The 12,437-nt window shown below is 42.0% G+C and overlaps 1 protein-coding gene across 2 annotated transcripts in view; it reads right to left on the minus strand.

Moving 5' to 3' along the window:
- LOC140204288 (serine/threonine-protein kinase PAK 3) overlaps positions 1–12,059 on the minus strand; it is a 248,300-nt gene extending 236,241 nt beyond the window's left edge. For both annotated transcript variants that reach the window (XM_072270883.1, XM_072270881.1), the window contains exon 1: positions 11,953–12,059. The gene's annotated coding sequence lies outside the window, so the exon portion shown is untranslated. The remainder of the gene's footprint in view (positions 1–11,952) is intronic.
- Between the last annotated feature and the right edge of the window lie 378 nt (positions 12,060–12,437).

Here is a 12,437-nt window from a genome sequence, read left to right on the forward strand (position 1 = left end):
CAAGAGGGACCCTATCCGTGGTAGGGTGGCGGGAGGATGGGGTAAGAGCAGACGTGCGTAAAGTGGAAGCAATGCGGTTGAGGGCAGCGTTGACGGTGGAGGAAGGGAAGCCTCTTCCTTTGAAAAAGGAGGACATCTCCTTTGTTCTAGAATGAACAGCCTCACCCTGAGAACAGAAAAGAAATTTCTGATCACATAGATCCACACACTCAATGTAGGAAAAAGATTTTTTTTGGACACAGCCTTTCCAGCCCCTCAAACCACACCACCAGCAACTGCCCTTCGCCCCCCCCCCCCCCGATTTCACCCCAGCCTAATCACGGGACAATTTACATGACCAATTAATCTACTCATCGGTATGTCTTTGAATGGTGGGAAAAAACCGGAGCAGATGGAAGAAACCCCTATGTTCAGGGGGAGGACATACATACTCCTTATAGAGGACATCAGAGCTGATCTCTGAACTCTGGCTGTAACAGCACCACGCTAACCACACTACCGTGAATATTTCCAACGAAATTCTCCTTTGTTTTAATCTCAAACTGACAACAGTTTCTCCAGTACCTCTTGCTTATTTAGAACATTATGAATTTGACCTTCAACTTTATACATTTCATTCCAACATCATTTATCTTTCAAAGATAAGCATTCGCTGAAAACAGATGACAATTATTGCGATTGTTACTCCACTTGGCTCCTTGCAAATTTACATCATTAAGCATTTCAACTTGCTGTAATCTATAAAAGGCAAATGTTTGAACAAAAGGCTGTAACTATTATCTTACTACTTGAAGGAATGCAGATTTCAATAATTATCCATCAATTTAATGGAATTATATTAGTAGTAGAAAGGCTGAAATGTAGTCTTAGGAAATTTTTCCTATGACACTGACAGGGAACCTTGAAGGAAGTCTGCATAATTTTAAGTAGACCTCTTCAAATAGACACTTCCATGGCCAGGAAGGAATAGCAGATAATTAAACTAGTGAGAGCTAAATAATATTCAAAGCTGAATAATTCCATAAAACTGCTTCAGTTGGTGAAGCAGAGTTATGGAATATCCTTCCCCAATTTGAAAGACTGAAAAATTGACATAGCATTCACTTGTGATTACATTCACACCGTTGGAAAGCAACATGAAACTAGTCTCCAGTTATGCAAATTAATCACAACTGATGGAGAGCTGCATATTATTAGCCTAAAAATTTCCTTTATACTCTTCAGTTACCATAGTCATAGTCGTACTTTATTGATCCCGGGGGAAATTGGTTTTCGTTACAGTTACACCATAAATAATTAAATAGTAATAAAACCATAAATAATTAAATAGTAATATGTAAATTATGCCAGGAAATAAGTCCAGGACCAGCCTATTGGCTCAGGGTGTCTGACCCTCCAAGGGAGGAGTTGTAAAGTTTGATGGCCACAGGCAGGAATGACTTCCTATGATGCTCGGTGCTGCATCTCGGTGGAATGAGTCTCTGGCTGAATGTACTCCTGTGCCCACCCAGTACATTATGTAGTGGATGGGAGACATTGACCAAGATGGCATGCAACTTAGACAGCATCCTCTTTTCAGACACCACCGTCAGAGAGTCCAGTTCCATCCCCACAACATCACTGGCCTTACAAATGAGTTTATTGATTCTGTTGGTGTCTGCTACCCTCAGCCTGCAGTCCCAGCACACAACAGCAAACATGATCGCACTGGCCACCACAGATTCGTAGAACATCCTCAGCATCGTCTGGCAGATGTTAAAGGACCTCAGTCTCCTCAGGAAATAGAGACGGCTCTGACCCTTCTTGTAGACAAATGAAGGAATGGCATAAAACTGCTAAAAGGTGTTAAAATCAAGTTAATTAGACGGAGATTCCAACAGCTTGCGTGTGCAAAATTATCGGCAGGGATAATAAAATGTCGTTCCTGGGTGGGGAGCCAGTGTATTGGAAGTAGATTCAAAAAGGATGCAGTCAAGATTTGCTTCCGAGTCCTTATCTGAACTCCAGAGTAGCAGGAGTTTATGTCATTCACACAGCGTGGTTATATGTACCTGGGGTGTGGTTTGTGTGTATTCATCCATGTCAGAGAAGAGGAAGGAAGAAATATTGATCCAATCATCAAATAAATTTGCATTATTCAAGAGCATCAGTTACATCAATTATTAAGCCACAGAAACTGAACTAATTTGCCTTGCTATTCAGTTCCAAATACAGTCGTAGCCTACATTCCAAAAATAATATGTCTTAATAATATATCTCAATGTAGGACCAAATCTTCCATGTCTGGGATCTACCAGTGCTAGGGATATAATTAGATTTCAAAAAAAAAAAAAAAAAAAAAAAAAAATCGCACTGTATGAAGGAACTTCAGTTTAGGAGGGTATCCCTGTCAGCAACTATTTATGAAAAACCATTTCCTACTACTTGTAGTTAAGGAAATATTGATCTGTCTGCACCATATAAAAACTGATATTTTCTTCTTTTCTTTAGCTTTGGTGAATCTCTGATGTTAAGTACTATTTCATTAAAAATAAAAATAATCCGCAGAAAGCAATATTGGGTGGAGCTGCCAAAACACAGGGGCTCAGAAAATGCAAACTTGATGCCTAACTACCAAAACACATTTTGGGGTTGTAGTTTTTAGTTCACATTAATATTAACAATTGTTTCAAGACATTCAGTAAAACCTTCTGAAAAGGTGATAGCATCTTTAAATAAAGCACAAGTCTTCTGTGATTATAAAAGACCAAAGAACTGTATAATTCAATGTGCAAACACGAGGAATTCTGCAGATGCTGGAAATTCAAGCAACACACATCAAAGTTGCTGCCAGGCAGCATCTCTAGGAAGAGGTACAGTCGACGTTTCGGTCCTGGCGAAGGGTCTCGGCCCGAAACGTCGACTGTACCTCTTCCTAGAGATGCTGCCTGGCCTGCTGCGTTCACTAGCAACTTTGATGTGTGTTAATTCAATGCGCAACAGTTTTGAGATCTAACTGTTTACAGAATAACTATACCTAAGTGATAAGAAACCCAAATTTCTGCACAAGACCCATAAAGTATTAACATTTCACTCTCCGTCTCCTGTTGATTTTTCTAAGTAGCTTCTCTGAAACTACCAGAGAGATCTTTCGAGAAACATTCTTATGTAACTAGGCTAGAAGTTTCCAATCTATGCAGATATAAACATTGATCTGTTTTAACCACGAACTGTATCCTATCAGACAGTTACTATAATTAAAGTTAGCTACTGCCATCCGGTACTTCACCATGAGCAGCTCTTGTGAACTGAACTATGAAATAATAAAAATTTGTAATCTTTTATGCGAGTTGTATATAGAAGGCACTGAAATAAAATGGTTAAGATACAGCTACTTCAAACCGAAACCATTCTGTCCTATATATTTTGATGTGAAACACATGCATTGAAATAATCATTAGCCTATGTTCAGAAGTGTTTGCATCAATTTCTCACTGAAGTAGTCTTTGCATTCTTTGCAAAATTGGGACACTTGATTCATTGGTAACAATTTCATGTATATGGTTCCTAAGGTTGTCATAGCTAGGGGTGGTAGTGGGGATAAGCTCCCACTACCTATAAAATGGCATGCATTCTAACAGCCTCTGACAACCAAGTCCAACTCTTGGCCTTCGCATGTGGCTTAGCTACTAGGCCCGGCGGAACCTTTTCTACTGACAACAGAAGGGGCACAGGTGGAGCGCTGGTGCCTCAAAACCAGTTGCTTCGGGCAGGTGGAGCTAGTCTTCCTTGGACGGCAGCCCACCTAAGAGAAGGAAGACTCTGATTTTAAACCTCCGCTGCCTTGCGGCCATACCCACTTATGGGAAAGGCTTTAGGAGCAAACTCCAAGAAAGAAATCCAGAGCCGGGGTCCCAAAGGCAGTTTGATGTTGTTTACAACTTCACTCTGGCAGCCTCTGCGACGACACTGGTGCCAAGCTGTATCGGCGCTTGCCCTTCCCTTGGACTACATCAGTGACATGGAGAAGGGGAGCCCACTGCATGGGCAACAGCCGGTTCTTCAAATCCTCCCGCCCAGGCTTGCGCCCTACACAGTCCACCAGAGGCACGAACTCATGATCCCCCGGGATCGACGGCTGCTTACTGTATATGGTGACATACATGTCCTTTAATAAATTTATTTTGAACTTTGATATTTTCTGAACATATCAACATCATAAACATGCACAGTGCCTCTATTTTATTTATCAACAGAAACTCTATCAAAAGGTCACGACCTGCAATGATTTATTTGGTAGGCATACCAATTAAATTCCTTTAATTATGAAACAGATTTAATTTATTCTCTACCCACCCTCAAGCTGCTCAATGCAATCCTTCTAATCAAGAGTGCACAGAGACAAATCTGTACAATTGTCAGTGTTCTTCATCATTTCCTGCATCAGTGAGGAGATGATTTTGTTTTTCCTCTTTTAAGTCAGAGGGCTTCAAACTGGCATCTGCAGCTTCATCAAGTCTCCACTCATCTGTGACCAAGCTCACTGTGTACTGGAAGTACACATCTCCAGATTTCCATGCTTGTTGACTTGCTGATGCGTTGCACCAGCAGCTCACGGGTTTTCAACTGCTGCCTTCAATGATAGCGTGATTTTCCATTCAGTGGCCAACACAGCCTTTCATGTTAAATTAAAACCAAAAACCTGCGGCTGGAAATCTGGAATAAAAAGAGAAAATGCCAGGAAGACACAAAGATCAAGCAGCGTCTGTGGAAAGTGGAACAGTGTTAATAGTTCAGGCTGAAACATTATCTGTGTTTCTTCTCGAACAGATGCTGCCTGACCTGCTGAGTCTTTCCAGCATTTTCACTTTCATTGGAACTTTTTGTACGTTTTGGACATGGGATTCCTGGCAGGGGTTTGAAACCCGCAAAGGGGTTAACCTCACAATCCCAAAAATAAAGATCATAGCTTCCTGTCACTGACCTAACAAATACTTTGCAAGTGGTGTTAACACATTCCTGCAATTCATGTGATTCATTTGAATATCAAATCCAATCAAATTAATTATTATTCCAACATCTGCATCAGAAATACACATGCAAACACACACACACACAGTAAGTGACCTTTAACTTAACATTCTAATGTGCTTCACACAGGCATAAGGGAAGGAATTATTAGCTAAATTAAAGAAACTGCTTTGCAGCACATTTAAAGAAATGAATTTTAAGCAGACTATAAAGATGGTGATGAAGATATGGAGTCTGCAGCACCAATAGTGGTGTGAAGGAAAAGAAAGATGCCCACAAAACTATGGCCATAAAATGGAGAAGGACAAAGCTTTCATAGCTTGAGGTGTTTCGTGAGAAACAATGTGGATTACAACTAAGATTTCTTCAGCAGAAGTTTACAAAGAGTGGAAAGAGACTGGCTGACACTAGAGATGACAACAGTATAGCTGAGAGCTTCAATGGCAAATAAGCTGAGTCAGGGTGCTGCGTGAAGATGGAAGGCTTTGTGATGGACAGGCATACCACAGAGTTTCACTCAGCTTTGAGTAGGATTCAGAAGCTGGAAATAATCCGATTTACCTGGAGACAACAGCAAATTAGTAAGATTAAATTAATGGCAAGGACCTCAGGCTTGTGGCAATGACTGATTCAACATCCACTATTTCACTAAGGATTTACTGAAATTATAATCCCTCATGGACAGCAGAATGTATATTTACTGTGGCTTTTATGCTGCATTGCATCCAGATCATTTCATTCTCCTTTAATGAAGAATGACTATAAGCAATCTTGTATCGTGAATCAGAATAAGTGGATGAAGAGGCAAAACCATCTGCAACCATATGGAAAGCATTTTCTGAGGTGAATTTTGTAATTGGAATCAGTGGATGAGATTGGAATCGGCAGAGGTCAGGGAGAGAGATTTCAGCAGGTGTCAAATTTTCACACAGACTCTGTCAAACACGGAAGTCCAAAGCTTATTAACTCTGACTAATGCTTATCAGTCATTACACTCCATCACAAATCTTCCTGCAAGAATTCCCCAACACCAGAGAAAACAGTCCATCTGGATGAAAACGGCAACTGCTCTGTAGAATTAGAACGATAAGCCACAATCCAATGGATCATTTCAAAGCAGATTCAAAGGCCCAAATAGCCTATTCCTGTTCCCAATCTTCACATTTTTATGTTAATTAAATATTTGTTTAAAAAAGAAACCATACTTAAAATATTTACTTCAACATAACCATATTTCAAACGTCTCTTAATGCCAGAGTTATTTACCAACTTTTAAAGTGTTTCAGCTTTCACACAAGGTAAGATTCTGAGCCTCATCTATGTGTCTTGTCAAAGTCAATTAGAACTAATCTGGGTGGGGCAAGCGAGTGAGGGGGAAACATAGAGGTGGGAATCTCTGTACCATATCCACAACAACCTCATGGTTGCCGAGGTTTTTACACCTGCTTTGGGGTGCAGATGGTCAACTTGCTCAGCCCACACAGACATGAGCAAGCAGGGACCACAGTCTGGGATTTCAGTCGTGAGCAGGGTTCAGCACTGAATGACATTGGCAAGAGCAGTGTATAGCTGAAGCGAAGGATGTCAGCGGATGGGATCCTGCAGGTGATGGAGGAAGGATGGGAAGAGGATATATCTGTAGAGATGCTTGTAACATGGTTATGATGCTGAAGACTGAACTCAGGCCAGCCTAATCCCACTATATTGAGCAATGAAGAAAAGGCACTATGAGCGAGATAGGGCAACAATGCCAAGGAGTGCAAAACACAAGGAGGTACCATGCTCCAAGGCTGCGATCACAGCAATATGAATTGCCGATTTCACAAGCCCTTTTCAGTTCAACGACAGGAAAGGAAACCTCAGGATTAAGATTTGGTGAAGATATTCAAGACCGAACAAGGGTTTCAGAGAGGGAACAGCAGGAGGTTGAAGGTCAGAGAAATAGATCAATGGACAATGGACAGATCATACCCAAGTGAGGAAACCAACTGTTACTTTATATAGCATGAGGAATTCTAGCATCAAAATGTAACTGAACTTCACTAGTCAAAACGAGAGATGGTTCAGAGAAAACAGGTAGTGGGCTTCATTGACAAGCCCAGGAAGGAAATGAGAAACATGACTTCAGTACTGTCATAACAAAAAAAAACTCAGCACAGGAAATTAGTTAGCATTCATTTATATGTAAATTGTATATAAATTAATTTAAACAGCCCCAATAATCAATTCTACGTGAAATTACAACTATTGGAAATCAGACACATTCATACAATTATAACAATAACAAAGCAGATACTTTCCCTGTTAGACAACTGCTCAAGGCCAATTTCCAGCTATCAACACAAATGAAAAGCAGTCAGAAGACATCTGTCCACATTCTGGACCCTGGACTGCTTTTTTCTAAGAGGGTCAACTTTCAACTTCTTCACCACAGGTTCTTAATAAGAGACCATGACAGATTTCTGTCTCCGGGTCAAATGTTCATTGTTACATCAGAGAGGACACCCAGGCACTAGAAGCACAACAGTTGATTTTCCCTACTTTGACATCAGTGAGGAACAGGTGTCACCTTGGGCACTAGGATTTCAAAGTCAAAGTCAAGTTTACTCTCATATACACAAGCACATGTAAGTTTTTCTTTGCACCTGTGTAGACTTGTAGCAGCAGCACAGGCATATAGCATCAGATAAGCAGCATTCACTAGTTCAAAAAAAATTATACACAACTTTGTATAATAACAATACCATTAGAACAAAAAGTGTCAATTTTAGTGCAAAGTGATCAAGATGGTCAGTGTTGGATACTGTAGTGATGTGCCAACAATGTTGGTTTCATGTTAGATCATAAAGTCATTGACTACACTCAAGATACCCAAGGTTCCCAAGACATTCTTGCCATCTGTTTAATTCATTCCAAGAAAGGTTTCACTCCCCCAATTTGCAGATACTACTGGATTTTCAGAAGACTTCTCACTTTAACACTTAAGCTTTCATTCAAGGGAAATGCACTTCTACATGAAAAAGAATCCAGTGATTTCCCAGTGAATATGGCAAATAAACTCTTCTCAAGAATCAATTTTAACAGATGTTTCGATGACAAACTCTGCCATCTTCCTCAGGGACGATGCCTGGGCATGTCTAGTCCAATGGTATTTATGCCCCATCATCCCTCCCTCCTGATTAGTTAGTCCTCATCCAATCAGGTTTCCACTGTCCCATCTTGTTTACAATCGAATTCCAATTCTTACTCAAAGCAAGACCTTCATCTTTTTATTTCAACAGCTTCCTTCACCAGGTGGTTCACCTGACGTAGCGCAGTAGTTTTGTGCCAAAGTCAATCCTATGGCTATTGCGAATGCAATGCTTTGCTACTACCGATTTCTTCCAGCATCTCAAATGGATATACCTCCTGTGCTCCAGTTCCACAACCATCTGCACAGTATACATCCAACTATTCAATTCATGATGGTGATGTAAAAGAATGGTTGTCTCCCATTCCTGGACATTCTAATACGATGGAAACTGGACGGTAGCCTCAGACATGATGTCTTATCAGAAACCCATTCATACAGACTTATACCTCAAGAATAACAGTCACCATCACACTTCCCAACGTAGAAGGTTCTTTCAACTTTGATTAACTATGCAAAAACCATTTTGGACCTGGAGCGTCTCCACGAGGACAACGTTCCTACAGAATGGCTACAAGGTGAAGGAAATCAATCGGACCCTTAAAAGGGCTGACAGAAAAACTAGGAAACCTAACAATGAGGATGAACCAGTTACTACCGCCTGTCTTCCCTATATTTGCATGGTTTCTGGAAGGATTGTAGGATCCTGAAGAAATACCAGATTAATACCATCCACAAACTCGTAAGGGAGCTGAAATCATAGTTTATGCAGGTCAAAGATAGAAACATAGAAAACCTACAGCACAATACAGGCCTTTCGGCCCACGATGCCATGCCGAACATGTACTTATTTTAGAAATTGCCTAGTGTTACCCACAGCCCTCTATTTTTCTAAGCTCCATGTATCTATCCAGGAGTCTCTTAAAAGACCCTATTGTATCCGCCTCCAACACCATCACCAGCAGCTCATTCCATGCACCCACCACTCTCTGCGTAAAAAAACTTGCTCCTGACATCTTCTCTGTACCTACTTCCAAGCACCTTTAAACTGTGCCCTCTCATGTTAGCCATTTCAGCCCTGGGAAAAAGCCTCTCACTATCCACACAATACCTCTATCACTCCAAGGAGAAATGATACCTCTATCCTCCATCACTCCAAAGAGAAAAGGCCGAGTTCACTCAACCTATTCTCATAAGGCATGCTCCCCAATCCAGGCAACATCCTTGTAGATCTCTTCTGCATCCTTTCTATGGTTTCCACATCCTTCCTGTAGCGAGGTGACCAGAACTGAGCACAGTACTCCAAGTGGGGTCTGCCCAGGGTCCGAAAAGCTGCAACATTACCTCTCAGCTCTTAAACTCAATCCCACTGTTGATGAAGGCCAATGCACCGTATGCCGTCTTAACCACACAGTCAACCTGCGTAGCAGCTTTGAGTGTCCTATGGACATGGACCCCAAGATCTCTCTGATCCTCCACAGATGACCTGGGACTTAGGACGGCTGGAATTTACAGAATTCCCTGTGAATGCAGGGCACTGTATAATCAGCCAGACTGGTCACTCGATAGAAACCCGCATCAAGGAGCACTGGAGGTGAATCCATTTGGGTTACCCAGAGAAATCAGCAGTAGCAGAACATTGCATTCACAATGGCCATAATATTGACTTTGACAGCACAAAACGACTGTGTTGTACCAATGGCTTTTGAGACCACCTGGTGAAATAAAACAAGAGGAAAAGAATTTTAACAAAAAAAAAGGTCTTGCTGTAATAAGAACTGGAATTTGAATGTAAACAAGGTGGCTCAGCAGAAACCTGATTGGATGAGGGTATAAATGCCACCAGACTGGACATATCCAGGCTTCATTCCTGATGAAGATGGCAAGGTTTTGTCATCAAAACGTTGGTTAAAAATTGATACCTGTACCTGGCTGGAAGCCTGAGAAGTGTTCACTCGTGCTCCTCTAGGTATTTTCCACAGCCAGAACTATTTGAAGACCTGGATCCTGGGGCATAAAGGCTCCCCTCAACTTCCCTGGCACCTCACACTAGCAGTCGTAAAACCACTACACAGCGCCAGCACATGGGCCCTGCAAGCACCAGAATTTGTACAACTGTAGAATTAATCGTCTTCAAAATGAGATTCCTGTCTCTGCGGCCATCCGGAAGTTATCTGAAGTGCCTACCCATCTAGTATAGAGAATGCACTGTTACATACTGTATGTAGCACAACAGCTAGGGTCAGAGTTGGAGGGCAGGCAGGACCGGAGGCTGAGCTGCGATAGGTGTAAGAATGAGCAGCAGAACAAGGAGACATTTCCTTAAATTGGGATGATGGTTGGCACAGGCATCATGGGCCAAAGGTCCTGTTGCTATGTTCTCCCTGAGTATAGCAAGAAGCTATTGACTGGCCATCCAGAAAGACCATTTTTTTGAAAAAAGGAGCCTACTACATCATAGTCCCCAATGCAGACAATGTGATCCCCCAACACATTCCAACACCAATGCTGGCAAGCTGGAAAAAAAGCACACAACAATTCTTCCTTACACATCAGAAAACTAATTCCTGACACATTTACTGAAATAGCTCACTACAACGGTTCTTAGCAGTGGCCATCTTAGCCACTCTACCTTGTATAGACATGAAGTCTCTTTCTGCTTTACTCAAATAGATTCATACACCGGCTGGAGAAGATCGAAGGCATCTCCAGTCAGATTCCTGATGCAGTGACCTGGGCTGGACACCTGGTCACTTCATGCACAGTATCTCCTATCTGGATCTACATGTCCATTGATGTCTTCTACATCCTTCTGAGCAAATCTGACAGCTCTTCTTCGTCCATTAAAGCCACAGTAGGCTTTGCTGTTGAATGGTTGCCATAGGGAGAGCGCCTTCAAAAGGTGACACACTTCAGAGCAAGGCGCATTGCAAACTGTTGGTAGCTGCAATCAACTGAACTGAACTTGCCATGAACTGTGTCTGTTTCAGGGTGTAACCAACCCTGTTTCTAATGATTCTTGGGCTAACTTCGTGAGTTACGAGTGCTATTCATAGTAAAGGTCTAGCACACAAAAATTGGATGAAGTGCAACTTATGGCCATTAGGGTATTTTAGAACCCAGCACCCTTAACCCTGAACAATTGTTTACATAGAAAACAGCTGGAACGGGCAGGAAGATCTGGACTCACAACGCGACCAGACGAGAGCTGAAGCGATACTGAATTGCAGAAAGAAAGATAGCATAGCTTGGTGCAACATTAGAGTCGCATGTTGAATCATCATATTGCTTAACCGACCATTCACGTCGACAGAAATACTTCCTTAAAATATTAAACAGTGGGTTACACGTCAAACACAGCGATGAGAATGTCTGGTCAAAAACTGACTTTTTTTACGGTTATGCACCATTGCCCACAACACAACAGCAGGTGTAATCCACATAGCTCAACTGACAAATTCAGGAAGAGGATTCCGGCTTTGCTGCAAACAGTTAATACCTGCAAGGCTTGCCAGTGTACTTTTTTTTTTGCATTCAACTTGGGTAAACGTGAAGGCTTTCGGGGGGCGCTAAATACCCCACGGTGGAGAAGCCTCACTATTAACGACGCGGTAAATAAGAGAAATACAAGATCTGTAAGAAAGAACCACGGGGACTCCTCCCGACAGCGAGCAGAGCCGAGAGCCTTAGCGCCAGGCAGCCCGCTGCTGTGCGAAACTCAGTGCGCTGTCGGTATGAGTGTGTCTACCGCAGTGAGACCCGCAGCAATTCTTTCAAAGAGGGGGGAGGTGGAATTTATTTAAATACAATACCTCTGGGTCGGTACTCCGATCTACCGGCTAGCTCTTCCTCCTCATCCCTGCTGTCCGTTCAGTCGTTCTTTAACAGGCTGGTTTCTTTTATTGTTCCTGCTGGATGGCGGAAAGAGCGGAAGTAAAACCTCCAAATGTGTGTCAGTCCTATCAAAATTATTCACGGCACCCTCTGCTCCGCTCGGCGCAAACTCTACCATGTTTCCATATTTGCATTTGACAAAATAAATCCACACTGTTCATCTTTATTAGTCAACCTTGCTTCCCATACTCGCTTATTTACAGATATTTGCTTTCATGAATAAAGTAACGGCGAGGGCTTTCAGGGGATTTGCCACGATGCTATTTGAGTCCATTGCTGGAGCTGCATCTTTTTTAAAAATATTTAACCCTTCCCCTTCCTAATTCAAAGTAACTTGTTAACTTAACAGCCGCTTTTTCAAGTGGCTACTCGGGGCAGTGAAAGCCATTAGATAATTCAACTG

The sequence above is a fragment of the Mobula birostris genome, chromosome 10 (assembly GCF_030028105.1).
Source record: "Mobula birostris isolate sMobBir1 chromosome 10, sMobBir1.hap1, whole genome shotgun sequence".
Lineage (NCBI taxonomy): Eukaryota > Metazoa > Chordata > Chondrichthyes > Myliobatiformes > Myliobatidae > Mobula > Mobula birostris.